Raw genomic sequence first — 23005 nt, forward strand, 5'->3', positions numbered from 1 at the left:
ACTACTTGAGTTCTGTAATAAATTTCAGCTAGTAATTACGAATACTCTATTCAAGAATCACAAAAGGTGAAGATATATTTGAAAATGGCCGGGTGATCCCGGAAGATTTCAGTTAGATTACATCACGGTCTGGTTGTGGTTTGGAAGTCACCTATTGGATTGTAAAACTTACCCTGGAGCAGATATAGACTCAGATCACGATGTAGTACTGGTGAAGAGTGGGCAGAAGATTAAGAGATTATTCATGAAGAATCAATATACAAAGAAGTGGAATACGGAATTAATAAAAAATAAAGAGATACGTGTTAAGTTCTCTAAGGGTATAGATACAGCAGTAAGGAATAGTTCAGTAGGCAGTTGAAGGGGAATGGACATCTCTAAAAAGGGCAGTCATAGAATTTGGAAAGAAAAACATAGGTGCAAAGATGGTAACTGTGAAGAAACCATGGGTAATACAAAAAATACTTTAGTTGATCTGTGAAAGAAGAAAGTACAAAATGCTCAAGGAAATTCAGGAATGCAGAAATACAAGCTACTAAGGAATGAAATAAATAGAACGTGCAGCTAAGCTAAGACGAAATGCCTCCACGAAACATGTGAAGAAATCCAAAAACAAATGATTGTCGAAAGGACTGACTCAGCATATAGGAAAGTTAGTTGTATCATTAAAGATGCAACGGGAATTCCACTGTGAAATGCAGAGGAGAGATCGGATAGGGAGAAGGACTACATTGAAGGCCTCTATGAAGGTGAAGATTTGTCTGGTGTGATGGAGAAAGAAACAGGAGCCGACTTATATGAGATACAGGATCCAGTAGAATCAGTATATAAGAGAGCTTGGGAAGGACTTAAGATAATATGGCAGAAGGGATATTTAACATTCCGTCAGAATTTCTAAAATCATTGGGTGAAGTGGAAACAAAACAACTATTTAGTTGTATTCAGTTGGTGTGTAGAATGTATGAGTGTGGCAAATACCATATGACTTTTGGAAAATTATCATCAACACAATTCAGGAGTCTGAAAGAGCTGACAAGAGCGAGAATTGTGGCACAATCAGCTTAGCAGCCGATGAATCCAAGTTCTTTACAAGAATAATACACAAAAGAATGGAAAAGAAAACTGAGGTTGTGTTAGACGACAATCGGTTTGGTTTTTACTAAAGGTAAAGGCGCTCGAGAGCAAATTCTGATGTTGCGGTTGACAAAGGAAGCAAGACTAAAGAAAAATCAAGACACGTTTATAGGATTTGTCGATCTGGAGAAAGCGTTTGACAATGTAAAATGGTGCAAAATGTTCGAAATTCTGAAAAAAATATGGGTAAGCTATAAGGAGAGACGGGTAATAAACAATACGTATGTACAAAAGCCAAGAGTGGATGGCCAGGATCGAAGTGCTCGGATTAAAAAAGTTGTAAGTCAGGGATGTAGTCTTTCTCCAGTAGTGCTCAGTCTGAACATCGAAGAAGCAATGATGGAAATAAAAGAAGAACTACAGGATATGCTGAATGGAATGAACAAACTAATGGTACAGGGTATGGATTGAGAGTAAATTGAAGAAAGACGAAGGTAATGAGAAGTAGTAGAAATGAGAACAGCGAGAAACTTAACATTAGGATTGATGGACACGAAGTAGATGATGTCAAGGAATTCTGCCGCCTAGACAGCAAAATAACCAATGACGGACGGAGCAAGGAGGACATCAAAGGGAGACTAGCACTGGCAAAATGTTCATCTCAGGCTAAGAGAAGTCTACTACTATCAAGCATAGGCCTGAATTAAGGAACAAATTTCTCATGGAATGTACGTTTGGACCACGGCATTATATAGTAGTGAAACATTGACTGTGGGTAAGCCGGAACAGAAAAGAATCGAATCATTTGAGATGTGCTACAGACGAATGGTGAAAATTAGGTGAACTGATAAGGAATGAGGAGGTTCGGCGGCGAATTGGAGAGGAAATGAACATGTGGGAAACCTTGACAAGGAAAAGGGACAGTATGAGAGGGCATCTGTTAATACATGTGGAAATGACTTCCATGGTACTAGAGGAATCTGTAGACGGCAGAAACTGTAGAGGAAGACAGAGATTAGAATAATTCAGTAAATGTTTGAGGACATAGGTTCCAAGTGCTGTTGTGAGATCAAGAGGTTTGCACAGGAGAGGAATTCGAAGCAGGTCGCATCAGACCAGTCAGAAGAGTGATGACAGAAAGAGAAGAAGAATCGTACTGATGGTCCTATTCTGCAGGATCTGCAGGGTCCCATTCCCTACATAGTAACAACAGAACCGTTCTCTTCACAAGCTTCCCGGCAACTGGAACTGTACAGAAGGGTCTACTGAACAGTCCAGTACCTGCCGCAGACCAGTGATACCCACGACTGAGGAGTTGTGAAGGTGGCTGCATTACTTTTTATTGAGTCGCAGTTCACGTAGTTACTCTACCGCAAATCATAATCCAATTCCTCAAGCAGTATTCAGCACAGTGAGCAACACCATATAATTTAATACTGAAGCACTGAGTATTTCGAGGCGTACTGGACTCACTGGCCCTGCATATTTAATTAGTAGGATGGGTAGGTTCCGGCAGGTTACCGTGGACTATGGCGGCGCCACGGCGCTGTTATCGGCCGCAGCAGGCGCTACCTCTCCTCCCACCCCCTCCTCTTCCCACTCCTGTCCGCAATACGCCCGACCCCCACTAACGCCACCCGCACTCACACCTTTACTCGGCGCTCGGCCCTGTCCCTACTTTCGGCAGAAATGCTACTCTGAGCTCCACGTCTGTGCTGCGGGTAGCGGACGTATTAGGGGCAGATGGAAGCGTGTCCCTGCGCCAACCTCCAACACCAGACGTTCCTGAGCAGGTGTGCTCTCTGCTCCTCAACTTCTGCTCTCTACAGCAGTACTGGGGGATATGGCGTTCATTCAGTATTATTCGAGCTGATTTGTGGATACAAAGTCGTTTGTAAGTCTGCTCTTAAGATGTAAAATACGTTTGTTTTTCATAGCGTCTCCATATTCCATCATTTCATAAAACTAACTGAAACGCCCTGCTTATCCCGCAGGACTGGGCAGATAGCATAAATTGTGGAAAGGGGCCAAAATAAGGGCTGCCAGTTACACGTGAACGTACAACTTTATTATTTGATTAAACATTACAAGACCCCAAAAAGTTTATTTGAAAAAAAAAAAAACAGCGACTTAATCGTTGGGACTTAATTACCGGCTGAAAGCCACTTTCCACTGTAATTTAAAAACAGCTGAAGGCGAATAACTTAAAACGCAAGCATACTCAGAAATTTAACAGGCTAGCCTTATGTTAAAACAGTTCTTTAGTTAGGCTGAAGTAAACAAGTTAAATTCAAATCGACTGAAGGCCTAACACTTAAAACTCCATAAGATTATTTTTTTATTACCAAAAGCCTTACGTGAAACAGTTTTTTTTTAATTTAGGCTGAAGGCCTTAAGAGCAAAAGAACTCAAAATCGGCTAAAGGCCCGAGACGTAAAAAATTCAAGAACATTAAAATTTTCAAAATGCCAAAGGGCTTACCTGAAACAGTACCTTAAACTAGGCTGAAGGCCTTAGAAGAAAACAATTCTAATTTAAAAAAATCGGCTAGAAGCCATACAAGTACAAACAACAAGAACAAATAAGGGTGATAAGATGTTCGAGGGTCGGCCTGTAATTCAAACACTAAAGCCGTCGGCACACGGACCGTGCTGTCGAACGTTAACGTTGAGCGTGCCAAGTTCAACGTGCTGCTGAACGCTCAGGAACGATGTGACTTGTGCATACGATACGTGGTCCCCAACGGGGTATACGCGATCGCAACGCACTCAAGCGGCAGTTGAGGGATGTTTCTAGTTCGTAAATCACACTGTTTACTCAACGGGCGCGGATAAAATGCCCACGTTAGCTATATTAAAACCTACATTTCCTCCATCGTCCACGAAAAGAAAGTACCATGTCCATTACAAACAGTGCGGTACAAATTTGGAATACTTCTCCACCTAAGATAAACAATATTTCATCATTCCCACATTTTAGTAAAACCCCAAGGTCAGTGTTACTCGATCACTGTCCCTACCAAGTAGCAGAATCTTTGCAACATGTGAACTACGAAGCGCGAAAGAAAAAGGAGCAAAATATCTTTAGACAAGTAGCGCAAGCTGTCCTGTAGATTAAGTCAATCGAACAAAGTCACCCCTCAAAAAAGGTTAACTTAAGTTTACATGACATCAAATATTATAGAATATACCTATATTAAACTAATAATAAAGTATCAGAACCTAATAAAAACGCCAATGATAAGAAAAAAAAATTCGCCCTCTCAAGACGCGAACCATTGTCTCGACGAATATTTCTACAAGACATTGACGCAACTCATTACGCTAACCCAACGACACAACCCTTACGTCTATTCATATTGTGTTACGGCTTGCTCAAAACCTTAATCGTAGATATGTTACTAATTGAAATTTAATTATAATAAATTGTACCAAGAACAATGCGTTTTGGGTGGATCTTCAGTGTGTCACTGCCTTCAAATAGCCTACTCTCATAATACGCAAGTTACAATAACCTTTTGCCACGAACATGATGTTTCTTATTATTTTATTGGAACGAATCACACAGTTGACAACAGGTTTTCCAGTGATTCTCAATTTGCTCGCGCTCAGAAACGGCATATATACATATACGCTTGAAATGAATGCCAATATGGCGCCTCACAACTCTGTACTGAAGGGAGGTTGCGTGCTTGTGACGTAGGTGACGTTGTGCCATCTCATTGGTCAACGCTCAGACGCACGCTCAGGATATCTGACATGACAGATATTGCTCTCTACGTTCGGAAAGACTCCCGAACGTGCTATTCCACGCTATGACGTCAGAAACTCGGCACGCTCAACGCTCAACGTTCGGATGCACGGTCCGTGTGCCGACGGCTTAACGCTCGCTTAGGTGAGACTGGCAGTCGGGTCAACCATTCACGATCAGACGACAACCCAACCGACCGACAGTCAACGGACCCACCGACAAGATAACTTCCACTTCACCCGACTAGGGCACAACAGGAAGTTCAATGGAACAACGTAGAAAATATTGGCGCCACAACCAAGCATACATACAGCTGACACGCTACACACCGCGCTGGACAGCAACAACGCGATGACGAAACTACACTGCCTGAAATGTACGCCGGAAAGTTAACCCCCACAAGGCAGAATATTCCGCTGGTGCACTTCAATACAAATAACCAAATTCAGTGAAACTCCACCGGAGGGTGGCTAGAATTTTCCAACTTGAAAACCACATTGTTGCTTGCAGGAATATCCCAACAGCTGACAACCAACTCCAAACGACACAATTTGAACAGTCTTGACTTGCTGGTCGGTTAAACCTTCGTGTCCAGGGGTCGGTGAGCCACGGACCTCGTCGCAATGGGAACAGCGCCACACACTCCAACACCGCGTAGAGACAACCAGCGGGCCCCGCCAAACTACTACCCGCCGAGAATTCCTCGCTGCTCCACACCAACCGACCGACAGCACTAAAATAACTGGGCAGTCAACATCCACAAACTCTTAGATGGAGAAAGCGACCAATGCTAAAAGCAGTGACTGTGGAATCACAAGGACGAACCACGAGTTGGGACACACACCGCCAACCCATAAGCGATCGGCGAGCAAATATGCGTCGTCCAGTAAGACGACCAACCGACGATCAATCAAGACCGTGCCCACTCAAACTATGTGTGCCGACAACAGTCGGGCGAGTCATGGCTATCCGAACCTCACTACTGCTCCATCCCAACTGTCCGACTGCCAAGTCCGAATCCCACTGTTGGCGCGTTCCAACCCACTTCACCACACACGACCGGGAAGTAATGGTTCAAATGGCTCTAAGCACTATGAGACTTAACATCTGAACTCATCAGTATCCTTGACTTAGAACTACTTAAACCTAACTAACCTAAGGACATCACACACATACATGCCCGAGACAGGATTCGAACCTGCGACCGTAGCAGCATCGCGGTTCCGGACTGAAGCGCCTAGAACCGCTCGGACGCAGCGGCCGGCCGGGGAAGTAATAGCAGTGCCGAAAAGATAATACAGTAGGGCTTACATCGATAAGCGCTGCTGCTGCCGCTCACGCACAGGCAAAGCAGCAACTCAGTGACACAAGTAATTGCAACTAACATAACGAGGTGGCAGTACAGCAAAAAATGTTAAAAAGATGTTAAGTAAGAGATGGCACGAACACGAGCCACGCACGGCTCACTAATATCGTACGAAGAATGATAGATATTCTCAGCAGTGCTTCAAAATAGAGCATTTCCTGGTTTGCGACATTTAATGCTAGAGAAATTAAATAAATCCTACTACACACAGTCTGAAATCATATACGAATATCTCAAGAGACACGTTTCGTGTGAAATTTGATCTCTATGTTCCCGTATTCCTTGCTCAAATCTGCCGGCACCTCGAGTTACCTTCCATTAGCTCCTTTTCCTAAAATCTGCAGGCATCTCATTTTGCTTCATACCACTTTTTATGATATTTTTCTTCTGCACTTTTACAACATACTTATCTAATGATGCAGCATATCGAGCATCTTGATGTAGGATCCGCAGCTGTAATAACGGTTCTTAGAAAATATCACTATTTGCATTTTCTTTCTGTTTCAAATCACGACCGGTTTCGGCCCCAAAGGCCGTTACTCAGTGGTATATGTGGACATGGGAGACGTGAGTCCTGTGTTCTCTTAAGACGCGTGACATATACCACGGCATAATGGCCTTTGTGGCTGAAACTGGTCGTAGTTAAAAATAGAAAGAAAATCGCAAATGATGCTGACATTTTCTTCATTACTCTGTATGTTTTTCCCCTGCTTTACTCTTTCAGATACTTCAGCATTCGCTAAGATGCCTATCCATTTATTTTTATCAGTTTTTCTCCACAGACAGACTTGTATGCAGTCTCTGCTTCTTTCAGTGCGCTGAAAGTAACTGCAGTGTTAGCACGATTCGAAAAACAGCCCGTAACTAACGACAGTGCAGTAGCCTGCCCAGAAAAAACATGCACAAATCATCTCTAAGTCGCAGCCGTTAAACTAAATCATGGAGGTATAATCATCCTCCTTTAGTGAGAATATCGAAAACTGTGACTGGTTACATTTACTTGTATCTTCAATTGATTCATATCGCTGATATTGTTACTATACGTAGACTACTCAGTGAACAGCACACAGTATTCAAGTTTTGTCTCCCTACACACTGTAGGCTTATATACTGTCCAAAGGAACTTTTAAGATTAGTCTCAGAATCTGTGGTTCTAGTTGCACCACTCAGTAGGTTCTTTTGTCTAACTTCCAGTTTTCTTAATATGCTGTCCTATCTATGTGAACTACGTTTATTTTTCCCGCTTGTTTTTTACAACAAGAAAAAGTTGAAAAGCAGGTAAGAATGTAAATTATCCTACCCTCTCCTGCGAAACCCAATTCGTTACAGCAAACCAACATTACAGGTCGTCAAACAAAGCTTGCAGTCAAAGCTTAGGCCACATTCGCGACAAACGAAAAAATCCAGCCGTGGACACACGCGATGGAGTTCAAACAAGCCCGATAAAAACATACTGCATATATGAAACATTGGAAGCAAATAGCGCTTCCAATGGCGATTAATGTCGGAAATGTTGACGTGACGCTCTGCTTAGAAGAAAGGCTGTGTTCACAATATGAACCATAGCACAACAATAAGTGTAATATGATCCATCTGAAATAACGCAAACATGACATTAACCAGATGTCCATACAGCCAGAACCTGCAAAGATCATTAACGAAATTGTAGCATCTTCACTAATGATCAAACGAACGGAACCTCTAGATAATATGTGATAACATAGGACACAAGCCGGATCAGAAACCCACCACAGTCACCTGAGAAGAAAACAACATTATGAATCCAACAGGGCGACATCAATACAGAGAGCGAAAGCAAACAGTGAAAGACACTTCCAAGACCGGAAACCAAATTCAAAATATTCTTGTTAGTTCATCCAGCCAGGAATTACCAAAGGCTAATGCCGATTAAGAAAATAACGATATCAAAAGATTTAGTGTACGATCCTCGCATGAACTGGTCAGGTAACTGTATAAATTAAATGAACATCGAGCTACAAACGTACCACAGCCATAAATGTAAAAAAAAAAATTATATCCGTAACTAACAGAATAAAGGACCAATTATAAAAGATGGAAGTAGACTTAGCTTTGATGCAAGACATTACTTGCATACGGCCATACTGTAACTTTAGGTGACATTGCGGAAACTGCTATTTCACACGGGTAAAGTATTCCGTGGAATCTCGCCCCTCCACTTTCTTCAAAAAGAAGAACAACGCGCTATTTGTACAATACACAACTGATCAACATTTATGTCCCACCCACCAATGGCACGAAGTTAGAAGGATGTTAATTTCTTCAGACGTAACTGGCACAATTGTTTCGCAACTCGCGTGCATCCACAGTTGTTGCCGGAGACTTCACCAGTGTTACAGACAAGAAATATCAAACAACCAAGTTTAATAATAGTTCTAAATTAGGTAACTTCGTCAAATATGCCAAATTCACTGAAAAATGGTGTGATGAACGCGTCACGCATACGACATTCAGGAATCAGACTTGATCATATACACGGTGTAAACGATAACTGTTTGAAACGTACCTCAGTGGAATAGGTTAAGTCGAACACTTTGATATGAGACCCTTGTGCTCAATCAAGCAGAGAAACAAATTGGCCTACAAAAGAAACCTAAGCTACAGTTCATGCGTGACGCGCGATAAGTTTAATGTCCTCTAGTCCTGTTATAACACCAGCTTTCGTTTACACAGACAACTGCCTTGCCGCAGTGGTAAACGGATTTCCGTCAGATGACCAAAGTTAAGCGCTGTCGGGATTGGCTAGTACTTGGATGGATGACCGTCCGGTCAGCAGGGCGCTGCTGGCATTCGGTGTGCGTTCATTCCTTGTGAAACCAATTGAGGAGCTACCTGATTTAGGAGTAGCGTTTCCGGCCACGAAAACCTGGCGGGAGAGTGGTGAGCTGACCACACGCCCCAACATTTCCGCATCCAGTGACACCTGTAGGCTGAGGATGATACGGCGGTCAGTCAGTACCGTTAGAGTCCTCCGAGACCTGTTCGGACGGAGTTTAGTTCCGATTAGTTCGTGTACATTAGTAAGTTTACCTTTCAAGTGAAGGTAATAAATGAAAAAGAAAGTAATTACGTTTTCAGTTCGCAGTTACAAGCACACTTGTCATATACTAAGAAGACCAGAGATACAAAAGATTTAATGATAACGCTCTTAAAAAGCGCAGAACTGTGTGGTGAAATTTACATAAACCACAATTTTACAATTTGTAATGGCTCGGCTAAGCCGGAGACGTAAGAGAGCCAGACGATGTAAAAAATCTCGTGCGGTGCAGATTCACTGGGGCTTAGATAGCTTTATTGGGAGTCGTATGCGGGCTCGATAGACTACAAGTGTCGTGTATCAAGTTGTTATCCCCGATTTCCCCTGAATCACTGTGGAACGTTGTAAACAGTCATCTTTCACAGCCGGCCGCTGTGGCAGAGCGGTTCTAGGCACCTCAGTCCGGAACCGCGCGACTGGTACGGTCGCAGGTTCGAACCCTGCCTCCGGCATGGATGTGTGTGATGTCCCTAGGTTATTTAGGTTTAAGTAGTTCTATGTTCTAGGGGACTGTGACCTCAGATGTTAAATCCAATAGTGCTCAGAGCCATTTGAACCATCTTTCACAACCTGTATATGAATTGACTGAACTGCTATTTCACAATCGAGTAACGTTATTACGGCCTTTACCTTTTCTGACCACTTTTGTCTTGTTTTATGGAACTGAACCAAACAACAAGTTTTTAAAAATGTCATGTATACAAAAATGGAAGTATTAAACTTTATAACGGCTGATTCATGGTGTCTCAAACATTTTGGATCAAACTGAAACAGGTGATAGTGGGTCCACAACCGATTATGTTAAAATAGGGAACCAATGACCGGAAACGCATATTTATTGAGTTGTGGACATATACAGCGTACATCACATAACGACAACTTAGCTCATAGTAATTGTTCCAAGCGACAATCACCAGTCGCAATGCGACATGAAATTCTGTCTCTCTCTTTCAGATATCCCTGGTTTCTGTTGTACCAGTAGACAGGCAGTTTGGACCCTAAAAGGCCGGTCTTCATCCAATTCTGCTAAGCTTTCGTGCAGCAACATTTTGACGTAACCACAGAGGAAAAGCCCAGGGATGTTACGTCCTGCGATCGCTCTGGCCACGAGAGAGGACCTCCTCTTCTAATCCAACGATGAGGGTATGTCTTGGTCAGGTGCTCGCGGACATTAATGTCAAAGTGTAATGGAGCACCGTCTTGTTGAAACCACATCCTTTCACCGACATCAAGGGGCACGTTCTCCAAGAACAATGACACCAGGTAACATTGGCCGGTCAGACGGGAAGACAGCAAATCAGGTCCTATTACGTGACCTTGGATCCCACCGATGTGTGTGGAGTGGGGATTGTCCTCCTCCAGGCATGGCTGTTCAAAACTGCTTCACGGGTGAATGAGGCCTCATCCGTGAACAGTACAAACTGGTCAGGTGTGTATGCTCTGTGTCACGACAGACATTCAGGATATTCACAAGAGTGCGGCGTAACTGCATGCACCGTTGCAATACATGCATTGAGTCTGACGGTCATCGCTTTGAGTAATTACTGTGAGCAATGCTATCGTTATGTGCTGTACGCTGTGTGTGTTCGTAACCCAATAAATATTCATTTCCGTCCATTGGTTCCCCTTTCAACATAATAGGTTGTGGATCCACTACCATCTGGTTCAGTTTGAGATACCCTGTTTAACAATTTAACATGTCAAGAGAACCTAATTACTACCGGTTTCGGGAATTTATTTCTATCTTCAAGTGTGATAATTAATTCACAAATAATTGCGTCAAGCATTCTGAGCGCCATGACATGGTATAAAATCAGTTAGTAAAATTGCATCGTACAGTGACATGCTAAAGGAGTTTGAGTTTACATATCACGGCGTATGTGCGGCACACATTTACATCAGTATTGTCGATGACAATGTGATGACGCGAGAGAAACAGTTTTGACACGGAATGGCAACGACCCACATTATGTAAGATGTGGTGTCACCGCCAGACACCACACTTGCTAGGTGGTAGCCTTTTAAATCGACCGCGGTCCGTTATTATACGTCGGACCCGCGTGTCGCCACTATCAGTGATTGCAGACCGAGCGCCGCCACACGGCAGGTCTAGAGAGACTTCCTAGCACTCGCCCCAGTTGTACAACCGACTTTGCTAGCGATGGTTCACTGACAAAATACGCTCTCATTTGCCGAGACGATAGTTAGCATAGCCTTCAGCTACCTCATTTGCTACGACCTACCAAGGCGCCAGTACCAGTTACTATTGATACTGTAATAATGTACCGTCAAGATCGACGTTCACCATTAATGGATTAAAGTTAAGTATTCCACCAGCTACGTCCGTTTTTTCTACATTCTAATTGCCTTGTCCTGTGCAGACCTCACGCCAGCCTGCGTGAGCTAAAACGCGTGCCTTTCAGCTTCCTCTAGTTACCCGGTGTTGGCTCCCCTGCCAGCCACAACATAAGATGCTCTACAGAAGACACACTATAACACCATTTCGTTTGCACTGATCAAAAAAATACTTGATCAGTGTCCGATCTCAGCCATGCGGCGCCTTCAGAAATATCACCACAGAATATACGACGACCGCAGTAGCACTTCTGTCTGGTGGAAAATCAAAACAGCTATATGAGCTAATTGATTCATCTCGTGTGTTACGAACGACATCTACAGCAGATACAATAGTCATAGAGATTATTTAATTCAACAACACTGGTTGTTAAAAACGAATTGGAACAGAAATAGAAATAAATTTTCACAAATCACGAGAACTCTCCCTCAGTAAGGTACACTGAATATCCCACACAAGAAATTTCTTTTGTTATTCGAGAAGAGCCATGCTGTTTTCTCTATACAGGAGAATTACAGGTTATCATGAAGACTATTCACGGTTTGTGTTTTTTCGTTTTTTCTTTTCCCTCAAGAAGAGTTAATTGCTATTTTTTCTCTCAAGAAATTTCATTCTATTTTTTTGTCTTCCAGAGTGATTCGTTAAAATTTTTCCCCACATGAAGTTCTTTTACTTACTCTCCAGGGCGAGATTTATCTGTATTTGTTTACACGAAGATTTTATTTTATTCGTTTAGGTCAAGAATTTTTTTATTTGTTTTTCATAAAGTAGTCCACGTCATATTAAGAAGAGGTATTACTTTTCAGAACAGTTATTCACGCATTTTGGGAGACGATTCAGAATGAATTCCGAGAGAGAAACTTCATTACAAGGTTCGAGATTGAGCGGATTGGACAGGTTTTTACGGCGAGTGTTAGGTGAAGTTTAAGGGGACTCGTGATCCTCATAACTGTTCAGCACATGGCGTAATACTATGGGATGCCATTGGGTAAAATGCCGAATCATTCACCTTCGATTCGTCTAGCCGGCAATGCAGACAGAAGGATTTACATTACTGACGTGTCATCGTCGGTGGCTGTGCCTTGTTTTCGAAATTCCCGTGACTTTTTCATTCAACAAGGTAATGCAAGACAGCGTGTTGCACGCGCTGTCATGATCCATTTCGATACACGGCGTGATCGCATGCTCTCCCCACCAGCAAGTTCTTCAAATCTCTGACCCACTAAAACATGGCTTAATGCGTTGCAGAAAGACGGCGTGCGACCATTCACCAACCACTAGGACTTGTGAAGAATTATACGAGCATGGATTTATATACCCGTATCTCTTATCTAAGTTCAATTTAGCTTTGTGTTCAGCCGGGTCAGGGCCGTTGTTCCTGCCAGAGGTCGCATGTTTCGCGTTCTCAGTTCACCTACAGAGTTACTACTGAGAAGTGTGAAGATTACAACATGAAGAAAATTTAAAATGTCTGGAACAGCATAACCCGTAAAAGAGATATGGTTCAGGATGTAAGAACTCGTCAAAGTATACAACAGTGTAAACGTAGGCAGTTGTACAAACTGCCAGGTTTTACAATTGAAAGTCTGAGAACGAATACGAACTAATTAAATGTGGGGGGATCCCTGTCGTAGTTATACATCAATAAGAACTGTGCGACAGCGGAAATGCATCCAGTGGCAACCAGTGTGTTCAAATTCTGTCGTTTTGAAGATTTCCTAATATCAGTATGTACTGTACGACCTGCACATTTCTGTTACAATTGCCTGCAGAGGATTCGTGTCCCTTTAGTCGGCGTTCCCCTGTAGCTGACGTTCTGCTGTAGACATTCCCTTGTGGAGCATAACTGTCCAGATGTCTCTAGAAATTAAATGGCGTACTGTGTGCCAGTTGAAGGACAGGACGTCAGTAGAAGCCCGAGTTTGGTAAAGATGTTAGTTTTCGTTGTAAGATCTTTTTGTCTGAAGAAGGTTCACGAATTGCACTAGTCAAGTTTTGAAGGCCAGAGTTATCTATGTGGGTTACTATTTCGTTCCATAGCTGGCGTATCACAAAGAAAATTCGCCTAGCTTCAATGTGTACTTTTTGAGTGTAGCGTTAGTTATTTGTTGAGAGACCTAGTTCTAATTCAGTTTAACATTTCTTGATTATGCTTGTATCAAAAATACAAGACAGGTAGTAAGTAGTACGAGAATTTTCATCTTTTCATGAGGAGTGAACTGTAATTTTTGCTGTGTAAAAAATGATTTTTTCGGGGAAGAATGTAGCGGCAACGTTATGCAGAAGTCTAATGCTATCAACTGCTGGATCTGAAGGAAATTTAATAGGCCCCTCTGTAGGATGTGAATGATATTTAATAATGTCCTCTTCTGGATATGTACATGTATCAGGAGTGAAGCAAAAATGAAATTCTGTAGTTTCAGATAGTAACTAGACAGTAACTGGGCATTAAGTGCGTGTAAAAAGGTGGCCATAAGGTGTAACCAGTGATGCACAATTATTCGTAAACATTCAACTTTGTTTTACAGATTTGTACATTGCAGTGCAACAACAGCAGTGCCTGAGAGTTTAAGTGATTATTTTGTGAATACCAGACTCTCTTCATTTATTAATTTGGTCATTTAGCAACAAAGAACTTCTCTGAATATGCCGGAGAACTCTAGACGGAAGGAAATCTGCTTCGCTTAATCTGTTGGATGCCTCAATTTGAAACACTGCACGGGAAAAAACAAAACCGACATATATGAATCTGAATCAACTCTCAACTGATAATACCTGAAGCCATGAAGTCTTAGATGGTTCGCTACCACAGCGACGGCTAGACTAAGAAAGCGAGGCTATGGATCCGCCAGCCTCCACCCCTCATCCCACAGAAGCGCATTTTACTACGAAAGTTAAATGAGATGCCATACAAGGAGCTCACGGTCCGTGTTAACTCTATCAAACCAATGTAATTACATGCATTACTTATACAAGCCAAGGATTAACCCACTCACCTGCGGTGTTACCATTTAAGTTCCTGATGAAAAAGGACCAGTTTCCGGAGGACGTCCTGCTCACAAACATCTGAAATCTTTCCAATGTTTGATAACATCTAACTATCAGTTCTATAAGAGTTTACTTCTTCAGTGTGAAGGAAAATAAAGAGGCTACTTAGTTAGATCTCATCTTTGAGCAAGACACAGTCGTAATAGGTTGTGTTGGGTTGATTTGGGTGAGGAGACCAAACAGTGAGGTCGTTGGTCTCATCGGATTAGGAAAGGATGGGGACGGAAGTCGACTAAGCCCTTTCAAAGGAACTATTCCGGCATTTTCCTGAACTGATTTAGGGAAATCACGGAAAATCTAAATCATGATGGTCGGACACGGGATCGAACCGTCGTCCTCCCGAATGCGAGTACAGTGTGCTAATCACTGCGCCACATTGCTCGGACACATAGTCCTAATGACCAGAGACTGGGTAACTGACGCCTAGTTCAACCTATTGTTTCCTATGAACTTGTTCATGCTCCTTACAGAAGCCCTATGCTGCAAATGAAACAGGAAGAACCAAGCAGGTTTTGAAGTTGAGCAGTCACATTACATTGTTTCGTTTGAGATTCGCTTTATGACTAACGCTTTAACGAGTGAGCCACGTCACGGAACAATCAACAACATTCCTCATTTTCTCTATATGTGTCACTTTCACTGACAATGGGTGTCACTAAATCTTATGCAGCTAACAAAATACTGTTCCAGGGACGAAAAGAATACGGCATTCTTTTTTCGGCTTGTCTCGTGAAAAAGCTCTGTAAAAATATCATCATATTATCCAGTGAGCTTCCTAAAATTCTAGAAACCTTAAAATATGTCACCGCACTAGATCATCACTATTCTGTGTGATTCGAAATCTTCTCTCACTCATATTATGCACATTTCTAGAAGTCGTACAAACAACTCAGTAGCTTTTTGTAAAGCAATAATAAAAAAACCATATTAATGTCACGATATATTGGTCTTAAGTCCACGGCAGCAATCTGTAAAATAAGGTTGTAGTTTTTCTGGAAAAGGAAACACTTACAACCGATGGAGAGGCACAAATAGTGTTTCGCTGAAGCGGAAAGAGTATGTACAAGGATAGCAACCCTAGATGACCCACAGTAGACTCCCTCAAAAAACGAAAATGTGAAGTTACGATAGCGCCTTTGAAGATCAGCCACTATTGGGAGAGTGCCTTCATCGGATGACCCATATTGCTAAGAGTACTTTGGCTACTTGTAGCCGCAAATATCCGTTGAGCTTTAGTGCCTACCAATTTTAAGAGTATCCAGTAATAACGTTATTCAACAACTAGGCCATGTGAGATGGAAGAGCAGTTGCCTCTATCTGGACTATATTTCATAGCATCAAAAAACCACCTAACACCCTATTTCAAAGGTGTTAAGTAACGGTGTATTCATAGCTCTTATGACCAACGAAAGTAATGAAAAGTAGCAGAAAGATTAGCAATAAACTTAACATTAAAATTGGGAACCACGAATCAGAGGAAGTGAAAAAATGTGATACTTCTCAGACGAAATAAAACGTGTCGGAGGAAATAAGGTCATGAAAAGCCAATGTATGAAACATGAGTCTTAATGGGAGGGGAAAATGTCTAATGTACGTTTGGAGCACAGCAAGTGAATCATTAAGTCTGGGAAAACCAGAATAGAAGATAAGGGACGCATTTGAGAGGTGGTGTGATAGAAAGATATTGTTGAAAGGTAGGAGCGCTGATAAGATTCTCAGCTGAATCAGCGAGAGCGTTTGGAACAGGATAATAGGACATATATTATTACACCATGGAAAGGTTTTAAGACAAGTGTCTGGCACAGTTGTTAGATCGGTTACTGCTGCTACAATGACAGGATATTAAGATTTAAGTGAGTTTGAATGTGATGTTGTAGTCGGCACAGGATCTACGAGGTAGCGATGAAGTGGGGATTTTCCCGCACGGACATTTCATGAGTGTACCGTGAATATCAGGAATCCGATAAAACATCAAATCTCCGACACCGTTGTGGCCGGAAAAAGATCCTCCAACAACGGGACCAATGACGACTGAGGAGAATCACTCTACGTGACAGAAGTGCAACCCTGCCGCCAATTGCTGCAGATTTCAATGCTGGGCCATCAGGAAGTATCAGCGTGCGAACCATTTAACGACACATCATCGATATGGGCTTTCGGAGCCGAAAGCCTGTCAACGTTGACACTGGACTGTTTATGACTGGAAACTTGTTGCCTGATCGGACGAGTCTCTTTTCAGATTGTATCGAGCGATGGACGTCTACGGGTATGGGGACAACCTCATGAATCCATGGACCCTGCATGTCAGCAGGGGACTTTTCAAGCTGGTAGAGGCTCTGTAATGATGTGGGACGTTTACAGATGGAGTGATATGGGACCCCTGATAGGCCTAGATACGACTCTGACAGGTGACATGTACTTAAGCATCCTGTCTGATGACCTGCATCCACTTAAGTCCATTGTGCATTCCGACGGACTTGGTCAATTCCAACAGGACACTGCAACACCGCACACGTCGAGAATTACTACAAAGTGGCTCCAGAAACACTTTTCTGAATTTAAACACTTCCACTGGCCACCAAATTCCCCCGGACATGAACATTTTTGAGTATATCTGGGACGCCTTGCAATGTGCTATTCAGAAGAGATCTCCACCCCGTCGTACTCTTGCGGATTTATGGAGAGCCCTGCAAGATTCAGGGTGTCAATTCCCTCCATAAATACTTCAGACATTATCTGAGACCATGCTACGTCGTACTGCGGCAGTTCTGCGTGCTCGCGGGGGCCCTACGCGATATTAGGTAGTTGTACTAGTTTCTTTGGCTCTTCAGTGTGTATACTGTACGGTTTGTTCCCGGAGCACTCTTATCCAAGAACACTCTGGTAAACCTGAAAACGTACCTGTATTTGCATTTTGCACTGCGAGTCCAAATCTGAACATTGTTCCCGTACCGTTATCTGAAAGTACTGCAATTATTTTATCTTATATGACGTAGCAGACGAAGCAAGATTCATAAGTGGTGGTGTTTTCAAAGAATATATCAGCCGTGTTTGACTTAGGTGACAACGCATCTAAGCGCAAACGTATCTTCACGAATGATGTGGTAACAATGAGTGGACGAGATTTTTCACTGACCAGGGTGTTCTCGGAGGTGCAATTTCGGCAAGACTAAAGTGCTTGACGATGCAGGAGTGCATATTTTATCTTGCTCGCTTTGAAGACTTTACTGAAGATTATGGTCTTCTGACCAGATTAGGGGCTTCAGGCCTGTCTTACATCGGACCATGATCTTACACAAATAGTATTTTTTACGTTATAGTTGCGTGGGAAAATAAAATATTTTATTGTGATGAATAACAATAAAAGCTATTGGTAAAATTAAAAATTATTTGCATGTATCTAGAGAGAAGTCAAATAACAGACTAAGAAGTGGCGAAGTTAATACTAGTGGTACTGTTACTACTGCTAATAATAATAACAGTAATAATAATAATAATAATAATAATAATGACATCAGGAGATACAAAACGTATTTATAGCTGTAAGAAAGTTATATTCCGAAGTAACGAGTTCCCAGATTGTGTAATTTAGGTAGACTGCACCAGCAATGAGGCTCGATTTTTAACGAAGATTGAGTTAGGGTGAGGGGTACTTAGTTGAAATAATGTAAGAAGTGCGTGCGGGAACAAAGGCACACTTTATTGTTGCTATAGTCTATTTGACGCTTAGTGTTTGAAGCTAGAGCTGTTGTTTAGTTCTCTTATATCAGGAGGAAAATCACTTCAGAGACGGGTTTCTGCTAATGAAGACTTCAAGACAGCTGCTTAGTAATGCAGTGGAACAGAAACAATTTTTGCTCCCGTGGGAAGTAATGTTTCTGCTGTGTTGTGCTACAGCATTAAGGTCGAGAAGAGATATGAGAGACTGCATAATTTGGTAAGTTGGTAGAGGAGGCAAAGTGTATGGACATATCAGCGCTTGTCTGCACTCAGCTGTGATAACTGTGCATAACATGTTTCTGGCTAATGAGCCTAGAATGATCAACTAGGACTGTTTGGGTTTTGTATCGACTGTGCTTCAACATTATTTTCTGTACACATTTTTGTAATTCACACAGATCAGAGTGGCAATTCCCGTCAAGCTTATTTGTCTTACACTTGACTGGAGGTCATCTGCATACATGTAGTACTTACAGTCGGATAGAAGTACAAAGAATAAAGGACCTAATACTGAACCGTGGGAGACAACTGATACTGCCTGTCTCCACTGCATCTTTAGGATGGCGGTCTTGACTAATCGTTGACGAGACGTAAGATACGACCGAAACCACTGCACTGAACACGCAGAGAAGTTACGGATGCTAATTAGACAAGTGAAATAAAAATGTCGACGGTGTTAGAGGCTTTGCTTTAGCCTTATAGTCTCCTGTTGTCTCTCCATGACTTGCTTTACGTAGTGTGTTGCCTTCATTGAAGCAGATGTTGCGGTGCGATGTTTGAGGAAAATTAATTTCTGATAGTCTGGTAGATTATTGGTAGTTAGGAAGTTGGTTATCTGTTCGTGGATCACGTATTCTCCCTTGGATATTGCTGAGAAATGAAAACAGATCAGCAGTTAGAGAGTACTGTGGTTACGTCCTTAGGTTGAGGCATGACAGACCACAGGTAAAACATTTGCTGTTATGGATTGGTTGCAGACACAGGTTATTGTGGACAGAAGTGGGTCGATAATAAGAATCATGTGATGCTGTCGTGCCTAGCAGACGCTGATCTGATACGCATATTCAGTTTTTTGACCACACAGCCAGTACGCTTAAGGCTCTGTCTTTTATCTCCACCAATCAATAATTCCCTGTTCGTTTGCAATTCAACTAGCGCTGTAGGTAAGGTAAAGTACCGATTTCATACTTCGACAACAGGATCATCTACAGATTTTTCTTTGCCTGCAGCAAGACTAAACAGGTTTTCTTTCCATATGACAGTAAGTCTTTGTCTGTTGCCGGTTCATGTACAGACAAGGTTGAAGTGCAACATTTCTCACTTTTTCTGCTTTTTTATGTAATTAACAAGATTTTCAGGGGTACGTCGTAATCTGCATGAACGACGTGCAGCCTCTCTGAGCTTCATGAGCTGTGTCAGCTCATCAGTTGGACTCGTTGCATTATTTCATCGGTGTGAACATTGGGACTCATGTTCTGCCCCCCACCATGAACATTTGTACAGTCGCTTTTTAAGGGCTGACACAATTTTTATAACCTTTCATTCAGACATTACTTTCGAACCATGAACTAGGTCTATAAATGTGCATGTAAATCAGATTTCATCACACATTTCGTATTCGGTGGGAGAAACTATTTTCAGAGATTATAATTTTCTTTCATCCACCGTCAGACGATTACTGAATGAGAATAATGATTTCTGTAGCAACAATAAACAATCAATAAACGGCACCACATTCAAGTAATTTTGTTCTAAGACGCCAACGTTTGATTGAAATTTATCGGCCTTTACTTTTCTAATATGCCATCTAATACCCCTCAATCCAGACTACAGATACTAAATGGGCGTACTAGGAAATTAGAAACACGATTGCCTCATAGGTACGTATTCAGTTTCCAATTAACTGTATGTCTCTGTGGAAACACTTCATAAATAAAAATGTGAGGACAGTAACACTAGACCTGGCGATATCCATTGCCCAATATAACATGAAAGGTGCCAGTGAGGAAGATTGCTCCTGTTTGTGCACAAACTCTAACAACACAGATTTATGACAAAGTCACAGACAACTCGATACTTATCAGAACTGTCATTACTACATGTGACGACTGGGAGAAGCTTGCAGGTAAGAGCACATTTTACTTTATCTCCCGTTTTACTAATTCACATACGTGAAGCGCATATGCTGCAGAACGTACAGAGTTTCCCACGCTGCCATTGCGATGAGGTGTCGATGCAGAAACTGCTTTGTAATCAGCTGAAAGATACGTACGGAAAGCACATCTATTCTGGCGTCATTTCAGTAATTGTCATTAATAAATATTTGCTAACAATGATTGTCTTTTGTCAATAAGATACGAGTATTGCAAGGAGCCTACAGGCCATAATACTATCATTCAGTAAATTTCAAATATCAGGAAACGTTTATATTAATAAATGAATGAATATCCTCGATATAAACAACGGTGTACGTTCTTATACGGTACGCTCAAGCTACAGATTGGGCACCATTGCAGGCGGTCGCCGATAGGATCCCTTTCGATCCAGTCATGCGGTAGACCATGCTCTCGTAACTTTAGTAGTTAGCTTATAATCAGTCGAACGAGCTCATTTTCCGGTGTTTCTTAAATAAAACCACCATAGTGGCGTCCCCTTCAAAAATTATTTGCACAAGAAAAAAAAGAAAACTTCTTGCCACTTCATTACGTAAAACATAGGCAGTAGTATTGCACCTTCAGAACACGACGGCACTGCTACGGCTATGTAAGGAGACATAAACCTACAAGAGCATCTCCAATTAACAGGTAGGAAGAATTCCTACAAAGCGGTTCACTAAGTCAGTTGAAGGATGAATTGCCTTAATTATCGCAAACCTCGGGTGGGAAAGCATGGCCAGTTATACTGTATGCCCTTTATACCACCATCTCCGGACTCGCCGACTATACTGAGACCTTTCTGAAGGCTTAGTACGAGTGGGAAATTCTTCAAAAGTTCAGAGTAGTATTACAGTTTACCCGCCAAAACCAATAATACGTACGAAAAGATCATGTAATGTAGCGTATAATACTTCCATACTAGTTGCTTAAAATAATTTCCTTTAATTATTTCTGGAAAGCAATTATTCAGAAAGTTGGATCTATTAGATCTTCCTCAAAATAAATACATAAATGAAAGCTAAAAGAAGAACATCTGCCTCGATTTGCACTTGTCTGCACCATTGTGAATTCATATATCCTGGTACTGTTGTCCGTTGTAAGAAAACATTTGAAATTCAGTGCAGTCTAACTTTCATCATTTCAATAATACTCAGAAGGCAGGATGCAAATCCGCTCCACGTTTTAACAGTGCCATAATGAGACGTATCTGCTGAGGTCGCAGAGCTGTTTCGGTCTTAATACGACTAGATACGTCTAAGAAATACGTTAATATAATTCATTAGATGCAAAGCGTCCGCCTTTCTTTTCGCTACAAGAAGTGAGGCAAAGTTTCCTACTCCGCTGTTACGCTTTAAATGGGCGTCCTAATTTCTGCGCCATGCAGTCTCATTCTTTTGAAATTGTGCTCTGCTCTGTTTTAATCTGGCCGTATTACCTTTATAAAGGATTTCAGATTTTGTGGGTCTGCTTTATGTCATAAATGCGTTTCTTTCATTATTATTATTATTTTTTTTTTACAATGAAACTTTACGTCGTGGAGGTCTTAAAAATTTGTTGGACATGGCAACGTTTGTTATTATTGTGTTAGAGGCACTATATTAGGTGCCATGACGTGATCATAAGTAAGACTATTTGTTTTCCCTTTACCTATAAAAAACATGAGTTTGGAATCGAATTGTTAGACTTCTTTGCAACTATAAGTTGTGATAATATGAAACGATTAGAATAGTCTGCCAAAAGAAGCCCAGGACAATCGAGCACAACCTATTGTACTACCAATGTACACATTGCGCATCGACGAGGAGCTCCAACGATTCGCAGGCGTTCCGCCTTTCGTTTTAAAACTCTTCAACGCCATTCCAACGTGCTTGGGTGGCTCAGTTGGTAGAGCACTTGCCCGCGAAAGGCAAAGGTCCCGAGTTCGAGTCTCGGTCCGGCACACAGTTTTACTCTGCCAAGAAGTTTCATATCAGCGCACACTCCGCTGTAGAGTAAAAATATTTCATTCTAGAAACATCCCCCAGGCTGTGGCTAAGCCATGTCTTCGCAATATCCTTTCTTCCAGCAGTGCTAGTTCTACAAGGTTCACAGGAGAGCTTCTGTGAAACTTAGAAGGTAGGAGACGAGGTACTGGCGGAATTAACGCTGTGAGTGCGGGGCGTGAGTCGTGCTTGGGTAGCTCAGTTGGTAGAGCACTTGCCCGCGAAAGGCAAAGGTCCCGAGTTCGAGTCTCGGTCCGGCACACAGTTTTAATCTGCCAGGAAGTTTTATATGTTTCCTATCTCTTGGCAGTCTAAGATACTGCCACAGGGACTGAATGTAATTAGACATACATGATTGTCCTACCACTATGCGAATAGCGATTGCTAAGCCAGAATGTTGTCTTCTCAACGGAAGTCGTAAAACTGTGCTCCCGAGAGTAATTGCAAGCAGTCTAGTGGACTGGCTGCAGGCAATGA

Source organism: Schistocerca serialis, chromosome 6 (assembly GCF_023864345.2).
Source record: "Schistocerca serialis cubense isolate TAMUIC-IGC-003099 chromosome 6, iqSchSeri2.2, whole genome shotgun sequence".
NCBI classification, from domain to species: domain Eukaryota; kingdom Metazoa; phylum Arthropoda; class Insecta; order Orthoptera; family Acrididae; genus Schistocerca; species Schistocerca serialis.